Raw genomic sequence first — 12,633 nt, 5'->3', positions numbered from 1 at the left:
TGCTTTTTCTGTATTGATTGACAGAATCATATGGTTCTTATCTGTTCTTTTATTAATGTGATGTATGACATTGATTGATTTGTGAATGTTGAACCAGCCATGTGGCCCAAGAATGAATACCACCTGATCTTGGTGAATAATTCTTTTTATATGTTGGTGAATTCAATTTGCTAGTATCTTGTTGACAATTTTTGCATCCATATGCATCAGGGATATTGGTTCTCTTTTTTTGCTGGGTGTCTGTCTGGTTTGGGAATCAAAGGAATGCTGGCTTCATAGAATGAGTCTGAAGGTTTTCCTTTCCTTTCTATTTTTTGGAATAGCTTGAGAAGGATAGGTATTATCTCTTCTTTAAATAGCTGGTAGAATTCCCCAGGGAAGCCATCTGGTCCTGGACTCTTATTTGTTGGGAGATTTTTGATAACTGATTCAATTTCTTCATGGTTATGGGTCTGTTTAAGTTTTCTATTTCTTCTTGTTTGAGTTTTGGAAGTGTGTGGGTGCTTAGGAATTTGTCCATTTCTTCCAGGTTATCCAGGTTTTTGGCATATAACTTTTCATAGTATTCCCTGATAATTGCTTGTATATCTGAGGGACTGGTTGTAATAATTCCATTTTCATTCCTGATTTTATCTATTTGGGTCCTCTCCATTTTCTTTTTGAGAAGCCTGGCTAGAGGTTTATCCATTTGGTTTATTTTTTCAAAAAACCAACTCTTGGTTTCATTGATCTGCTCTACAGTTTTTTTTAAGGTTCTATATTGTTTATTTCTGCTCTGATCATTATTATTTCTCTTCTTTTGTTGGGTTGGGGGTGTCGTTGCTGTTCTGCTTCTATTTCCTTTAGCTGTGCTGTTAGATTTTGTATGTGGGATTTTTCTTGTTTCTTGAGATAGGCCTCGATTGCAATGTATTTTCCTCTCAGGACTGCTTTCACTGCATCCCAAAGCGTTTGGATTGTTGTCTTTTTATTTTCATTTGTTTCTGTATATTTTTAAATTTCTTCTCTAATTGCCTGGTTGACCCATTCATTCTTTAGTAGGGCGTTCTTTAACCTCCATGCTTTTGGAGGTTTTCCAGACTTTTTCCTGTGGTTGATTTCAAGCTTCATAGCATTGTGATCTGAAAGTATGCATGGTCTGATCTCAATTCTTGTATACTTAGAAGGGCTGTTTTGTGACCGAGTATGTGATCTATCTTGGAGAATGTTCCATGTGCACTCGAGAAGAAAGTATATTCTGTTGCTTTGGGATGCAGAGTTCTAAATATATCTGTCAAGTCCATGTGATCCAATGTATCATTCAGGGCCCTTCTTTCTTTATTGATCCTGTGTCTAGATGATCTATCCATTGTTGTAAGTGGACTATTAAAATCACCCGCAATTACCACATTCTTATGAATAAGGTTGCTTATGTTTGTGATTAATTGTTTTATATATTTGGGGGCTCCTGTATTCAGTGCATAGACATTTATAATTGTTAGTTCTTCTTGATGGATAGACCCTGTAATTATTATATAATGCCCTTCTTCCTCTCTTGTTACAGCCTTTAATTTAAAGTCTAGTTTGTCTGATATAAGTATGGCTACTCCAGCTTTCTTTAGACTTCCATTAACATGATAGATAGTTCTCCATCCCCTCACTTTCACTCTGACTGTGTCCTCAGGTCTAAAATGATTCTCCTGTAGACAGCAAATAGATGGGTCTTGTTTTTTAATCCATTCTGATACCCTATGTCTTTTGGTTGGAGCATTTAGTCTATTTACATTCAGTGTTATTATAGAAAGATATGGGTTTAGAGTCATTGTGATGTCTATAGGTTTCATGCTTGTATTGACATCTCTGGTACTTTTTCTCACAGGATCCCCCTTAGGATCTCTTGTAGGGCTGGTTTATTGGTGATGAATTCTTTCAATTTTTGTTTGTTTTGGAAGACCTTTATCTCTCCTTCTATTCTAAATGACTGACTTGCTGGATAAAGGATTCTCGGCTGCATATTTTTTCTGTTCATCACATTGAAGATTTCCTGCCATTCCTTTCTGGCCTGCCAGGTTTCAGTAGATAGATCCGTCACTAGTCTTATCAGTCTCCCTTATATGTTAAAGCGTGTTTATCTCTAGCTGCTCTCAGAATTTTCTCTTTATCCTTGTATTTTGCCAGTTTCACGATGATATGTCGTGCAGAAGATCGATTCAAGTTACGTCTGAAGGGAGTTCTCTGTGCCTCTTGGATTTCAATGCCTTTTTCCTTCCCCACATCAGGGAAGTTCTCAGCTATGATTTGTTCAAGTACACCTTCAGCCCCTTTCTCTCTCTCTTACTCCTCTGGAATCCTTATTATATGGATATTATTGTGTTTCATCGCATCACTTAGTTCCCTAATTTTCCCCTCAGATTCCTGAATTTTTTTTATGTCATATTTTTTTCTGTTCATCACATTGAAGATCTCCTGCCATGCTTTTCTGGCCTGCCACGTTTCAGTAGAGATATCGGTCACGAGTCTTATAGGTCTCCCTTTTTATGTTAGAGCACGTTGATCCCTAGCTGCTTTCAGAATTTTATCTTTATCCTTGTAGTTTGCCAGTTTCACTATGATATGTCGTGCAGAAGATCAATTCAAGTTACGTCTGAAGGGAGTTCTCTGTGCCTCTTGGATTTCAATGCCTTTTTCCTTCCCCAGATCCGGGAAGTTCTCAGCTATGATTTCTTCAAGTACACCTTCATCACCTTTCCCTCTGTCTTCGTCCTCTAGAATACCAATTATGCGTAGATTATTTATCTTTAGTGCATCACTTATTTTTCTAATTTTCCCCTCATACTCCTGGGTTTTTTTATCTCTCTTTTTCTCAGCTTCCTCTTTTTCCATAATTTTATCTTCTAATTCACCTATTCTCTCTTCTGCGTCTTCAATCTGAGCTGTGGTCACCTCCATTTTGTTTTGCAGCTCATTTATAGCATTTTTTAGCTCCTCCTGACTGTTTCTTAGTCCCTCAATCTCTGTAGCAATAGATTCCCTGCTGTTCTGTATACTTTTTTTCAAGCCCACCGATTAATTTTATGACTATTATTTTAAATTCATGTTCCCCTATGTTGTTTTAATCGTTTTTGATCAATTTGTTAGCTGTCGCCACTTCCTGGAATTTCTTTTGAGGAGAATTCCTCCGTTTCGTTATTTTGGATTGTCCCTGGAGTGGCACGGAACTGCAGGGCTCTTCCCCTGTGCTGTCTGGAGTAACTTGTGTTGGTGGGCGGGGCTGCAGTCAGACCTTATGTCTGCCCCCAGCCCACCGCTGGGGCCACAGCCAGACTGGTGTGTACCTTATCTTCCCCTCTCCCAGGGGCAGGAATCCCTGTGGAGTGGTGTGGCCCCTGTCTGGGCTACTTGCACACTACCAGGCTTGTGGTGCTGCTTTGATGGGATCTGGCTTATTAGCCCGGGTGGATCCGCAAGGTGCACAGGTGCAGGAGGGGCAGGCTCAGCTGGCTTTGCTTTTGGTGGTCCTCTGCAGGAGGGGCCCTATGGCACTGGGAAGGAAGCAGACCTGTCAGAGGGATGTATCCACAGAAGCACAACGTTGGGTGTTTGCACGGTGCAAGCAAGTTCTGTGATGGGAACTGGTTTCCTTTGGGATTTTGGCTGGGGGATGGGCAAGGAAGATGGTGCTGGTCAGCGCCTTTGTTCCCCACCAAGCTGAGCTCTGTCTTCCGGGGCTCAACAACTCTCCCTCCCATTGTCCTCTAGCCGTCCCGCTCTCGGAGCAGAGCTGTTGACTTATAACATTCCAGATGTTACATCCCGTTGGCAGTCAGAACTCACTCTGTCTGGCCCCTCCGCTTTTGCAAGTCAGACTCAGGGGCTCTGTCTTGCCAGGCGGGCTTCCCCTCCTGCACTGCCCTGGCTCCCTCCCACCAGTACGTGTAGTGCACACCACCTCTCCACCCTTCCCACCCTCTTCTGTGGGCCTCTTGTCTACGCTTGGCTCCAGAGAGTCTGTGCTGCTAGTCTTCTGGCGGTTTTCTGGGTTATTTAGGCAGATGTGGGTGGAATCTTAGTGATCAGCAGGACGCCGTGAGCCCAGCGTCCTCCTATGTTGCCATCTTCCCACATCTTCTTTATCTAATGTTGATGGACATTGGGCAGTTTCGATAATTTGGTTATTATTGACAAGGCTGCTAAAATCATTGGGATGCATGTATCCCTTCAAATAGTGAAAGGTTAACTTCTTCCTTGTCAATTTGGATGCCTTTTACTTCTTTTTTTTTTTTGTCTGATTGCTGAGGATAAGACTTCCAGTGCTATCTTAAATGGTAATATTGAGAATGCACACCCTTGTCTTGTGCCCGACCATAGGGGAAAGGCTCTCAGTTTTTCACCATTGCGAATTATATTAGTTGTGAGTCTTTTTTACATGGCCTTTATGATGTTGAGTTATATTCTCTCTATCACTACTTTTTTGCGGGTTTTTGTCCAGAATGGATGGTGTATTTTGTCGAATGTTTTCTTTTATCTATTGAGAGTATCATATGGTTCATATCCTTTTTTTCTTAATGTGGCACAGCATGTTTATTGATTTCTGAGTATTGAACCAGTCTTGTAGCCAAGGAATAAACTACACTTGGTCTTAGTGAATAATTATTTTAATGTATTGTTGGATTAAATTCGCTAGTATCCTGTTGAGAATTTTTGCATCCAGGTTCATCAAGGATATTGGTCTGTAATTCTCCTTTTTATTGGGGTCTTTATCTACTTTTGGAATGAAGGTACTGCTGGTCTCAAAAATGGAGTTTGGAAGTTTTTCTTCCATTTCTATTTTTTTGGAACAGTTTGAGAAGAATAGGTAGTAACTCTCCCTTAAATGTCTGATAACATTACCCTGGGAAGCCATCTGATCCTGGACTCTTGTTTGTTGGGAAAATTTTCATTACTGATTCAATTTCTTTGTTGATGTGGGTTTGTTCAAATTTTTTTATTTCTTTCTGTTTCAGTCTTGGTAGTTTTTATGTTTCTAGGAATTTGTCCATTTCTTTCAGATTGCTCAAATTGTTGGCTTATAATTTTTCATAATATTCCCTTATATTTGTTTGAATTTCTGTGGTGTTGGTTGTGATCTCTCCTCTTTAATTTGTGATTTTATTTATTTCTCTTTTCTTTTTGATAAGCCTGGTTAGGGGTTTACCAATTTTATTAATTTTTTTCGAAGAACCAGCTCTTAGTTCTGTTGATCTGTTCTACTGTTTGTTTCTATATCATTTATTTTGGCTCTAATCTTTATTATTCTCCTTCTTCTGGTGGCTTTAGGATTTAATTGTTCTTCATTTTAGCTATAAAAGGTTGTAGGGGTACACTTTAGGTGTAAGGTTAGGTTGTGTATTTGAGGCTTTTCTTCTTGAGGTAAGACAATTGCAATATACTTCCCTGTTAGGACTACCTTTGCAATATCCCAAAAGTTCTGGATTGTCATGTTTTCATTTTCATTTACTTCCCTGAATTTTTAAAATTATTCTCTAATTTTCTGGTTAAACCATTTATTCTTTACTAGGATGTTCTTTAACCTCCATGTATATGTGGTCTTCCCAAATTTTTTCTTGTGGTTGACTTCAAGTTTAATAGCATTGTGGTCAGGAATATCATGGTATCATCTCAGCCTTTTTGTGCTATTTGAGGCCTGTATTGTGACCTAGTGTGTGATCTCTTCTGGAGTATGCTCCATGTACACTCAAAAGGAATATGTATTCTGCTGCTTTATGATGAAATGACTGAATATATCTGTTAGGCCTATCTGGTGCAGTGTGTTATTCAAAGCCATTGTTTCCTTGTTGATTTTCTGCTGTAAGTGGGGTGTTCAAGTCCCCTATAAGTAGTATATAATTATCAATGAATTTCTTTATGTTTTTTATTAACTGATTCATATATTTGTGTGTTCCACATTGGTGGCATAAATATATAAAATTCTTAGATATTTTTGTTTGACAGACCCATTTATTATGGTATAGTATCCCCCTTACAGCCTTTCTCTTAAAATCTAGTTTGTCTGATGTAAGTATTGGTACTCTGGCTTTCTTTTGATGCCCATTAGCATGATAGGTGTTTCTACGTCCTGTTACTGTAAATCTGGAGGTGTTTTTAGGTCTAAAATGGATCTCTTGTAGGCAGCATACAGATGGGTCTTGTTGTTTTTTTTTAATCTACCCTGATACCCTATGTCTTGATTGGAGCATTTAGTTCATTTATATTCAGAGTAGTTAGTGATGGATATGAATTTAGTACCATTGTATTATCTGTAATGTCATTGTTTCTAGAGATTTTCTTTGTTCCTTTCTGGTCTTTATTGCCTTTGACCTTCTTTCCCACCTTTTAATACTTCTTGCAGGGCTCATTTAGTGGTTACAAACTCCTTTAGTTTTTGTTTGTCTGTGGACCTTTTATCTTTCTTTTTACTCTGAATTACTGCCTTGCTGGATAAGAGTATTCTTGGCTGCAAATTTTCACCATTCAGCTCATCGAATCTATCATGCCATTCCCTACTGGTCTGCCAGGTTTCTGTGGAGAAATATTCTGATAATCTCATTTGTTTTCCTTTGTATGACTTGGAATTTCTTTGTCTTTGCTGCTTTGTAGTTTGCAAATTTTCCTATGATATATCTTGGTGTTGGTTCGGTTTTGTTGATTTTTATGGGAGTTCACTGTGCCTCCTGGATTTGAACATCTGCTTCTTTCCCCAGATTAGTGATGTTTTCAGGTATTGTATGCTCAGATAAACCTTCTGTCCACTTTCCCCTCTCTTCTTCTGGGACTTCTATGATATGAATGTTATTATGCCTTATGTAGTCTCTGAATTCCTAAATTTACATTGATGATCCAATGTTTTTCTTTCCCTCTTTTTTTCAGCTTCATTATTTTCCATAATTTTATCTTCTGTGCCACTTTTTCATTCCCTTGTTTCTTCCATCCTTGTGGTTATTACAACCAGCTGGTTTTGTATTTTGGTTATAGCACTTTTTAGGGGGCTGATTAGTTTTTAAGTCTTTTGTCTCTGGGGTAAGGGTCTCTGTGGTTTATTCTATGCTTTTGTCAAACCAAGCTAGTGTCCTTATGATTGTTTTAAATACTTGTTCAGGCATATTATTTATATCTATTTAAATTAAATTTCTGTTCTTTCTTTTGGGATGGATTCCTGAGTCATGGCATTTTGTTCAGGTCTCTTTGCTTTTTGTGTTAGAAAATCCTGTGCTTTATCTTGTTTCCACTAGAGTTGATGTTCTGCAGCACTCCATAATCAGATGTGGTGCATATGTGTGGTTTGTGTTGGTGCACTAGGGGAGGGGTCCACTGCTTCTCTGGCTCTCAATCATACTTGCTCTATTAAAAAAATGTACCTTCCACTACATGGCCTTTTTTGCCCCTCTACTTGTGCAATTTGTTTACAGTACTCAGATTGATTTCCTGTAGGGGCAGGGGAAGAAGGACTAACCACAACCTGCAGGGAACTTCAGGGGGAAAGCTACAAGACAGGAAGTGAGTTATTGGTAGAAGAAAAAAATCAATTCCAAATGACATCAGGATAGCCTGGAATGGTTGTCCCATTCTCTCTTTTTTTTCCACGCTCCAACTTCCTATTGGTACTTCGCATTGACTAAAACCAATCAAAAGCCAGAAGGGAGGAGAGTACATTAATGCAGCACATAAAGACCAGACTCACATGGCACAAAGCAGGCGTAGAATAGGAAAAATAATTCTCCATGTGTGATAGATTTTGAATTAATCTTCCTGTATGATATGAAGTTTAAATGGAGGTTCATCCTGTACTCAGAAACCTCTGAATGTTTAGAATTCTGGGAAATATGGCAGAGTAGGAGAACTCTAGTCTCTCTTCATCCCATGGATACAACTAGATAAAATTCTCATCAGAGTAAACAAAGCAGAAAAATGACCCAAATACTGGAAGAATAAACCCCACAACTAAATGTACAGTAGAGGTCACATTTAAGAGAGTAGAAAGGGCAGAGACATGATCAGGGATTAAGCATACTTGCAGGACTCTGCAGAAGGGAGAGATTCCTTCGTCATGGAGAAGGGAGAGAAATAGATACCACACCAGGGATCCCAAACAGGGAAGGTAAATTCCCATTCCATTTTCCTTTGAAAACCAGAGGATCTAAATTTTGTGAGATCTTACAACCAAAGTTTATTAAAACCTATAAAGAAAATCAGCAACATTGGCTCTAGGAGAGTTTGTGGGTGAGAGGAAACTGAGTGCCTGACCTTAAAGAGGTAACACAACCAAAAGCCCTAGGGTAAGGCATAGAAACAGAAGTTTTAAAGTTGCCTGGGGCTCATGGGAGGGAGAATTATTTACTAATCTCAGAACATGTCAAGGAAAGATAGAAATCTTCGGACAACTCCTCCAGGAACAAGGGATCTGGCAGGCACAATTTCCCTCTCCCAGCCCCCAGTGTAAACACGGCCACCTGCAAGACTCCCTATCTAACTTATTTGCATTCCTGTCCTGCCCCCCACAGCTGTGTTCCTACCAAATGATCCCTCCTGACAGCTCAGCTCAGGCCAGGTTCTGCAAGATACCACCCACAGAAGAACAGCTATGCAAAAAGCTTGTTAGCATTGCCTTTTGGCTACTGCAAGTGCAAGATCTGGTATGCAGGCTCAAAGCTTGCTAACATCACTACCCTGCCCCCTGGACTGTGCTTCAGGAGATCCACCCTCTTCAATTTTCTCTTGGACAGATCACATAAAGGGCAGTGTCACAGGTCTGGCAGTTTTCATGTATCCCCTACAATGGCCTGCACCACTCCAAAAAGACTCCTTCCCAGAGAGAATGAAAGATAACCACAAACAATTGTCAGATGGATGCCCCAACAGTGAACTGGAGGAAAACAACTCATCTGAATGCAGGCACTCCCCACGAACAAAAGATATTCAGAGGACAACACAGGGAAAGCACTCTGGCAGTTTGATGCCATTGTATCTATGGTAAACACCTGGTCTGACTCAACTCAAGTACAAGACATCCCCAGACTGTCCCACTAACAACACAGGGGCAAAACATTGCCCACATGAAGCAAAGAAAGCCATTGCACATAACTGGGTTGAAGGAAAAATAGACTCAACCACAACAGCACATTGCATGCATCACACATAGGAGACACTTGTGAAGTGCCAGGTTCTGGTGAATAGGGGACACTGCATTGCAGGGAAGTACAGGACCTTTTCTTCAATAAGGCCATTATTTTCAAGTGCAGGATATGTAGCTGCCTCTTCTAAAACACAGAAACAGACACGAATCATTAGACAAATGAGGAGAAAGAGGAATAAGTCTAAAATGAAAGCACAGGATAAAACCAAAACAAAAGACCTAAGCAAAACAGAGACAAGTAATATGCTTGATAGAAAATTTATTTTTTTTAATTTTAAAATGTTTATTTATTTATTTTGAGAGAAAGAACATGATCAGGGGAGGTGCAGAGACAGAGAGATAAAGGGAAAGAGAGAATCCCAAGCAGGTTCCATATTCAGCATGAAGCCTGATGTGGGACTTGATGCCATGACTGAAAGATCATGACTTGAATCAATATCAAGAGTCAGATGCTCAACTGACTGAGCCACCCAGGTGCCCCTGTCTGATAGAGAATTTAAAGTAATGATCATAAAGAGACTCACTGGACTTGAAAAGAGAGTGGAGGACATGAGTGAGATACTTAACAATGAGATAAAAAAACAGCCAATCAGAGGTGAAGAACATAATAAATGAAATTTAAAAACACTAAATGGAATAAATAGTAGACTAGACGAAGCAGAAGAACGAATAAGTGACCAAGAGAATAGAGAAATGGAAAGTAACCAAGCTGAACATGTGAGAGAGAAAAAAATTATGCAAAATAAGAATAGACTTAAGGAAATCATCAACACCATCAAGTGTAATAACATTCTCATTATGAGGATCCCTAGAGAAAAAGAGAAAGAAAAGGAGGCATTTTATTTAAAGGAATGATAGCTGAAAATCCCCCAAATATGGGGAAGGCAACGGAAACCCCCCAACAAAATTAACCCAAAGAAGACCACACTAAGAGATATAGTAATTAAGATGGCAAAAAGCAGTGACATAGAATTTTAAAACAGCAAGAGAAAAGAAAGCACTTATATACAAGGGAAACCCCATAAGGCTATTAGCTGATTTTTCAGCAGAAACTTTGCAGGCCATAATGGAATGGCATGATATATTTAAAGTGCTAGAAAGGGAACGTTTGTAGCCAAGAATCCTCTTTTCAGAATAGAAAGAAAGATAAAAAAGAGTTTCCCAAAAAAACAAAAGTTAAAGAAATTCATGACCACTGAAACATTAGTTTAAGAAATGTTAAAGGGGACACTGAATAAGAAGGAGAGACCACAAGAAAAAATAATCAAAGTAGGAAGCACAAAAACAGGTATACCTAAAAATAAGTATATCAGAAAATTCAGTCAAGGGACTCACAAAATCAAAGGATGTAAGTATTTCACCATATACCTGGAACCTGGGGAGGAGAGAAGAAAAGAATGGGTTCAAACTTAAACAACCATCAACTTAATATAGACTGTTATATACAGAAGATGTCAGATACAAATTGAATGGTAACAGCAAATCAAAAACCAATTACAGATATGCAAAAAATTAAAAAGAATCCAAATATATCACTAAAGAGAGACAACTAATCATGAGAGAAGAGAGCAAGAGAGAAAAGAACTACAAAAACAACCATTAAACAAGTACCAAAATGGCAATTAATACATGCCTATCAATAATTACTTTGGGGAGCCTGAGTGGCTTAGTCGGTTAAGCATCTGACTTCAGCTCAGGTCATGGTCTCATGGTTTGTGAGTTCAGCCCCCATGTCAGGCTCTGTGCTGATGGCTCAGAGCCTGGAGCCTGCTTCAGATTCTGTGTCTCCCTCTCTCTCTCCCTCCCTCTTCCCTACTCATGCTCTGTCTCTCTCTCTCAAAAATAAATAAATAAACATAAAAAATTAAAGTAATTACTTTGTTTTTTTTTAAGTTTTTATTTATTTTGAGAGAGCACGAGTGGGGGAAGGTTATAGTGAGCGAGAGAGAGAGAATCCCAAGCAGGCTTTGCACTGTCAGTGCTGAGCCCGACACAGGGCTCAAACTCACAAATCATGAGATCATGATGTAAACCAAAAACAAGAGTCAGATGCTTAATCAACTGAGCCACCCAGGTGCCCTAATAATTACTTTGAATGTAAATAGACTAAATTCTCCATTCAAAAGATACAGGGTGACATAATGTATAAAAAACACTCAACTATATGCTGGCTACAAGAGACTCATTTCAAATCTAAAGTCACATGCAGAATCAAAATAAAGATATGAAGAAGCACTTCTCATGAAAATGGATGTGAAAAGAAAGCTAGAATAGCAATACTTAGATAAAATCTTTATTTTTTTCTGTTTTGCTTTTTATTTTTTTTAAAGTTTTATTTCAAATTCTTGTTAGTTGGGTAGCCTGGGTGGCTCAGTTGTTTAAGCATCTAGCTTTGGCTCAGGTCATGATCTCACAGTTTGTGGGTTCAAGCCCTGCATCAGGGTCTGTGCTGACAGCTTAGAGCCTGGATCCTGCTTCAAATTCTGTGTCTCTCTCTCTCTCTGCTCCTCCCCCTCTCATGCTCTGTTTCTCGCTCTCTCCTTCAAAAATAAACAAAAACATTAAAAAAATTAAAAAAATCCTGTTAGTTAACATACAGTGTAATATTATGTTTGGGTGTGCAATATAGTTATTCAACACTTCTATACAACACATGGTGGTCATCACAAATGAACTCCTTTATCCTCATCACCTATTTAACTCATCCCTCTACCCACCTCCCCTCTGGTAATCATCAGTTTGTTCTCTATAGTTAGGAGTCTGTTGTTTTGCCTCACTCACTCTCTCTTTTCTTCCCTTTGCTCATTTGTTTTGTTTATTAAATTCCACTTATGGATGATCTCATATGGTATTTGTCTTTCTCTGACTGTGTAGTCTTTTTTTTTAATTTTTCACTTGTTTTCATTTTGAACAAATTAGATGTTAAAAAAAGACTATAATAAGAGACAAAGAACACTATATAATCCTTAAGGGGACAATCCAACAAAAAGACATAACAATTGTAAATATTTATGGACCCAACATTAAAATGCCCAAATATATCAAGCAGTTAGTAACAAACATGAAGGAAGCAATTTACTGTAATAAATAACACTAGAGACCTTTAACCCCACTATTATATCAATGGACAGATCATTGAATCAGAAAATTAACAACAAAAGAGTGGCTTTGAATGACACACTGGATCAGATGGATTTAATAGGTAAATTCAGAACATTCCATCCTCAAAAAGCAGAATTCACATTATTTTTATAGTGCAAATGGAACATTCCCCAGGATAGGTAACATATTAAGCTTCAAAACAAGTCTCAGGAAATACAAAGAGATAAAGTCATTCCATGCATCTTTTCTGACCATAACACTGTGAAGCTAGAATCCAACCACAAAAACAAATATAAAAAGAGAAACAGGGGCGCCTGGGTGGCGCAGTCGGTTAAGCGTCCGACTTCAGCCAGGTCACGATCTCGCGGTCCGTGAGTTCGAGC

This window comes from Neofelis nebulosa, chromosome X, assembly GCF_028018385.1.
Source record: "Neofelis nebulosa isolate mNeoNeb1 chromosome X, mNeoNeb1.pri, whole genome shotgun sequence".
Taxonomy (NCBI): Eukaryota; Metazoa; Chordata; class Mammalia; order Carnivora; family Felidae; genus Neofelis; species Neofelis nebulosa.
This window is presented reverse-complemented; position numbering follows the sequence as displayed.